This window comes from Martes martes, assembly GCF_963455335.1.
Source record: "Martes martes genome assembly, chromosome: 16".
Lineage (NCBI taxonomy): Eukaryota > Metazoa > Chordata > Mammalia > Carnivora > Mustelidae > Martes > Martes martes.
In genome coordinates, this window is record NC_137904.1 from 35280584 (window position 1) to 35287049 (window position 6466).

Genomic DNA, 6466 nt, shown 5'->3' on the forward strand with positions numbered 1-6466 from the left:
TTCCACTTCTTTTTTTTTTTTTTTAAGAGTTTATTTATTTATTTGTCAAAGAGAGGGAGAGAGTGCACAAGCAGGGAGAGGCAGAGAGAGAGAGAAACCCGCTCCCTGCTGAGCAAGGAGCCTGATGCGGGACTTGATCCCAAGACCCCAGGATCACGACCTGGGCTGAAGGCAGCGGCTCAACCGACTGAGCCACCCAGGCGTCCCGAGGTTACCTTCCACTTCTTAGACAATTATGTCTACCACAGGGCCATGTTTCTATAAAATAGTGACTGAGTTCTGGTGTGCAAATCAGAATAACATTCCTTTATGCAAAATAGAGCCAAATTTCAAAGGAATAAATAATTTAAGTGTTTCTTTCCCGCAGTATTTACTTCTCTCAGTATGTAGCCCACTCAAACAACACTCCCTCTTCATTAAGACCAAAAGTTAAGTACCAAGAAATTCAGTTATTCCACAAACATGGATTGTCCATCAGTCATATGACTGGCACCGGTGGGGGCAGGGCCGTGAGGACAAATATTAAATGGTCACAATTTGACCAGGGAAAGAAAAATGAAAACAGAAAATAGAGGCCTGTGTGTACACAATGCTAAGACAATACAAGAAGGTATAAAGGACTCAAGCTTGGGGAGATACAAAAACTTCCAAAGAGGATGACAACTGGAGCAAGTTTTGTTTTTTTTTTCAAGACTTTATTTATTTATTTGACAGATAGAGATCACAAGTATGCAGAGAGGCAGGCAGAGAGAGAGGAGGAAGCAGACTCCCCGCCAAGCAGAGAGCCCGATATGGGACTCAATCCCAGGACCCTGAGATCATGACCTGAGCCAAAGGCAGAGGCTTAACCCACTGAGCCACTCAGGCACCCCAGCAAGTTTTTAAGAATTCATGGAGGTTCTCCAAGGCAACAGCAGAGAGAGGGCATTCCAGGAAGGGAAGGGCATGAACCTGTGAGCAACCACCACTTGAGCAGAACACGTCGGGAACCCTGATTTGTAGGAAAATCAGCAGGAGTAAAGGCAAGGCAAGCAGTGTTGGGATTTTGAACATTCTTGCATGATTGAGAATGTTTGGCCTATAATCTATGAATAGTGGAGATCCCAGAAAGATTCACAGAGACTGGAGTGATTAAAAAGATACGTTGCTTTAGAAGGATGGGTTAGAAGGAAATAGGAATAGAATCTGGAAGTCCAAAAATCTGAACTACGGTAGCGACCGTGGAGGGCCAAGAAAATTGCATTATTATTATTGGCTAAGCACCAATACGGTATCTCTGCTTTATATATACCCCCCCCACACACCCCCCATGCCTGGCTGCTTCAATCTACTATAAATAAGGGAAGAGGATAAAAACAACAACAACAAAAACCTCACTTTTTCTTTTTCCTTGGACAGTTCCCAAATGAGGAGTTCTACATCCAAGCAATTCTTTCTGCTTTCCTGCATTTTTAATTACCTCCTAGAGCTATCTGCATTAATTAGCTTTCCAACCTCTTAGATTTCCATACCAATTGCTAAGCAGAAGACTTTCTGCCTCCACAAAGACTTCAACAGCCAAAGGAGAACCCCAGGGCTTGGTGTGTAAACGGCAGTGAAGGAATGAAGACAGCACCATTCTGAGTTCAGAGAGCAACACCAACTGTTTTCATAATCCCGAGCTAAATTCACTTGCAAACCTCCTCTCCCCCTCCCCGTATCACCACTACTGCTGACCTTCTGACCTTTACTGCCCCAGGCAATCTCTGCAAGGCCGAGTTGTTATTCCAGTCATCTTTACATGAACGCCATCCAACTGATCTTTTGCCAAATCCCGGTGGAGTTCAGAGATCCTTGTGGGGGATTTGTAAAGCTTTATTGTTTTTAGATCAAACTTCATTTTGTTTCTTTTCTTTCACTTGGCCTTGAGGGAGTGTTCAGCAGTTTGATGGTGAGCCATTAGTTAAATATCTCATCATCAAAGGGCTTTCTTGGGGTCTCTCAAGAATGTTGGAGATGGTAGAAACCACCTCTGTTGACTCAAGAGGGTCCCAACAATGTACTCAGTGAAGACTCATCTGCTATACCCGGACTGTATCTACAGAGGCTAACTTATTTAAGTTAGCTTTAACTATTGTAGGAAATTTTTTTTTAAGATTATTTATTTATTTATTTGACAGGCAGAGATCACAAGTAGGCAGAGAGGCAGGCAGAGAGAGAGGAAGGGAAGCAGGCTCCCTGCTGAGCAGAGAGCCCGAAGTGGGGCTCGATCCCAGGACCCCAGGATCATGACCTGAGAGCCAAAGGCAGAGGCTTTAACCCACTGAGCCACTCAGGCGCCCCTAAATATTATATGAAATACTTTTAACAGACAATTAGTTATCAGCTGTTGGGGGAAATTCAGCTATTTATTTTTTAAAACAACCAGCTTTAAAAAAAAAAATTAACCATGTTCTGTAGTTTAATATCTGTGCATGGATGTCTCTTTTGTACCACAGATACTGTTAGGAAAAGGATAGTTCTGACCAACGCTTCCTTTTTTTTCTCTGAATAAATATGAATGCCTATGAGTTCTACTTCATGAAATTTTAAATAGTTAGTGCTAGAAAAACCCAGAACAAACATCTGAAAGAATCTCCTAAAGGTACAAATGGGGGCCACTAAAATCTAGAGAGGTTAAGTGACACCCAGGATCACACCAGAAATATGCGGGAAAGCTCAAATTCTACCCAAATGTCCTAGTTCTTTGTCCAAAACTCTTCAGCTACATTTCTTCTTTATGATTTATTTATTTATTTATTTATTTGAGAGAGACAGAGAGAGAGCATGAGCAGGGAGGGGGCAGAGGGAAAAGCAGACTCCCTACTGAGCAAGGATCCCAGAGTGGGGCTCAATCCCAGGATCCTGAGATCATGACCCAAGCCAAAGGCAGATGTTTAACTGACTGACCCATCCAAGCACCCTACATTTCTTCTTTAACAAAAAAAAGGGGGGGTACTTTATTTATTTAGAGCAGCTGTAGGTTTCCAACCTACAGAATCGAAAGGAAGATAAGATTGCCCATACGCTCCCCGCCCCCACACATGTGTAGCCTGTGCCATTATCAACATCAGTCACCAGAATGGTACATTTTTTACTACGGATGAAGCAACACTGACACATCATAATCACCTAAAGTCCATAGCTTACCTTAAGGTTGACTCTTGGTGTTGTACATTCATAGGTTTAGACAAACGGATAATAAATCCATGATTAAATCACACAGAGTATTTTCACCGCTCTAAAAACCCTCTGTCCTCTGTCCACCCATCTCCTCCCTGACCACACCCCAACCTCTAGTAATAACCACAGATCATTTTGTTGTCTCCATAGTTTTGCCTTTTCCAGAATACAATATATAGGAGTCCCCCACCTTATTTGTGTTTTCACTTTCTGCCATTTCAGTCACCCATGGTCAACCGAGGTCTGGAAGCAAATGATCATGCTTCCGACATCTGCCCGAAGGTCCACAGAAGCCTAACGCCATGTCACATACCTACGTCATTCACCTCATTCTCCTCGTCACTAGGCATTTTATCCTCTCACATCCCCATAAGAAGGGTGACTATAGTACCATAAGATATTTTGAGAAAGAGGGAGAGAGACCACATTTACTTAACTTTTATGACAGTATATTATTGTAACTGCTCTGTTTTATTAGTTACTATTGTTAACCTCGTCTCATGTCTAATTTATAAATTAAACTTCATTCTAGTACATAGGCTGCTGCACTATCCAAGGTGTCAGGCAGCTCCTGGGGTTCTTGGAAGTGTCCGCAGATAAAGACAGACTATTACAGATGCCATCATACAGAATGCAGCCTTTTCAGATGGGCTCTTTTCACTTAGTAATATGCATTTTCAAGTTTTTCCCCGTCTTTTCACGGATTTCTTAGCATTTCACATTTAAATTTAATGTGCTGAAGACTATTCCAGGGGCCACACTCAGCAGTGAGCGGGCTACAGCTCCCTGGTCAGACTGTCCCCCACCTCCCTCACTGTGTCCGGCACAGAAACAAGCCCTTGGGCTCTGCGGGGGGATCTTGGTGGGCCTGGATCCCAGTGCGGTGTGTAGCGGGACCTCCGCTTCTCCAGCACAGTTCCTGGTGGCCCAGCCCTGCAGGCCCCCCTGCCATCCCGATGGGGCGAGACTGGAGTGCACTGGGGGAGCTGGAGGTCCCCCTACTCTCGGGCCCCCCCTTGGAGGAAGCGCAGGCCCAGGGAGACCAGGGAGCTCAGTGCCCACCTACCGGAGGGGGAGGGGCAGAGCGGCCACCTCTTACCTTCCAAAGCCAACTATTTTGGTGCCCGTGGGGCAGACGGTGCTCTAGCCTCACCCCCACTGGGGTTCTAGGGTTCTCTCAGCGGTGTCTGGTCCACCAGTAGCTGCTTTTCTTGTGAGGCGGAGCGAAGCCGGGACCGACCTGTGTCGCCATCTTGGTGACGTCACTCCGGAAACTCCTTCCACGGTGGGGATGGGCCACAGCGTTATTTATCCATTCGCTGGCTGAGGGATATCTTGGGTGCTTTCAAGTTTGGGTGATCGTGAATGAAACTGCTATAAACATCCATGAGCAGATTTTCGTGTGGACATGTTCCCGACGCCTGTGGATAAATACCAGGGAGCACGATTACCCGATCATATGGTAAGAGTACATTTAATTTCAAGAGACTGCCAAGCGGTCTTCCGAAGTGGCTGTGCCATTTTGCATCCCCAGCAGCAATGAACAAGAGTTCCTGTTCTCCACATTCTCGGCGGCACGTGGCGCTGTCAGTTTTCCAGATTTTTCCATTCTACTTGGCGTAGAGAGGTATTTCATTGTTTTAATTTGCATGTCCCTGATGACATATGACTGGGAGCACTTTTCATATGCTTATTTGCCATGTGTGTATCTTCTCTGGGGAGGTGTCGGTTGAGATCTTTGACCTATTTTTTAACCAGGCTTTTTGTTTTCTTAACAATGAGTTTTAAAAGTTCATTGCATATTTTGGATAACGGTTTCTTTACCGTATGTGTCTTTTGCCAACATCTCTGTACACACAGAGTATATTTTCTTTGAGGTCCTTAGCAGAAAAAGCAAAAACGATTAAGTGATTGGCTTAAGATTTCCTCAAATAATCCTACCAATCTGTGATAATATCCTAGTTACTAAACAATTGTGAGTAATTGTATGGATTTCTGTGTTTATATGCGCACCCAACACTTGCTTTGAGTTACGTCCCTTGCACAAGACTAGGCCCTGGAGATAACACAGTCCAAGCTCTTAACAGTTTCACAGTCCAGACAGTAACACACACTAAATTATGAATAAGCCATGCTCTAATCCTGAGATGGGAGAAGTTCTGGGATACAAAGATGAGAAGGCAGAAAAGTAAAGGGAACAATTTAGGACTTTGGCTTATGGCTAGGAGTTTTCCAGAAGAGAAAAAAAGGCATTTCAGGCAGAGACTTGTGTGACCACACAGATAAAGCTACAGAGATGTAGACTCAGGAAGAAATGGGTATTAGTCTTCCGGGGCAAAACAGACAGAACTTGTTCCTTCCACCTCTACTAAGTTGCATGCTTTTGGGGGGTAGTTACTACTAAATTAGCAGTGCCCATCTCTAGTGATCTATTCATTTCTGGCCTATTTTTCTGACTATAAAAATGAACCAAAAGAGAATTCCTGCTCAGAGGGTGCCCTCTCTTGGTAAGAGGTCATAAAAGACAGTTCTCCCCTAGAAAGAAACCTACATATTCCTTTTTAGAATTGCCTACCTTCGTTTTCAGGCAAACCTGAGAAAATACAATTTCTCTGACAGGTAACTTTGGTTAACAAGAGTAGGTGAGTGATAGAGTCACATACTGAGAAGCATTATGGTCCAACAGGCTAAGTGACCTTAGGCCTCTGAGCTTCTGTTTATATCAGTGCACTGCACTAGATAATTTTCATGCCCTCCCCCCTTGGTCTGACATTCCCTGACTTCTAGAAAATATGGCTCATCATATCTTGACTGAATATAAAATCCTTGGTAGTTAGAAGATATCTGTAGGAGTTAATGGCTATGAATAAACTGGAGAGTCCCTACCAGGAGAAAAATGTTGTTTCTGGCGGTGGCCACTTTGGTCTCTGAATTTTCCACAGCAGCCAGAGATAACTGGCCCGAACAATTTTCCCCTTCTCTTCTTCTCACGTTTTGGGCAGTTAAAAGTCTATTTGAGATGGCAAATAGTGTAAATGCAGCAGGATCACCACACATTCCTGAAACACGTCCCCACACCATTTTAAAGTACAAGTCTACCAGACAGCACATCCACCAAAAGTCACCTTTTGAGTGTGTTATGGGATTCCGAGGATATCTTCTTCCTAAATGATTTCATTTTTCAGGCATCCAGTAAAATCAGCTCACGTGTGCTGAGGGCCAGCCAAATGAGGTGAGCCGAGAAGAGAACCTTGAAACTTGTGGG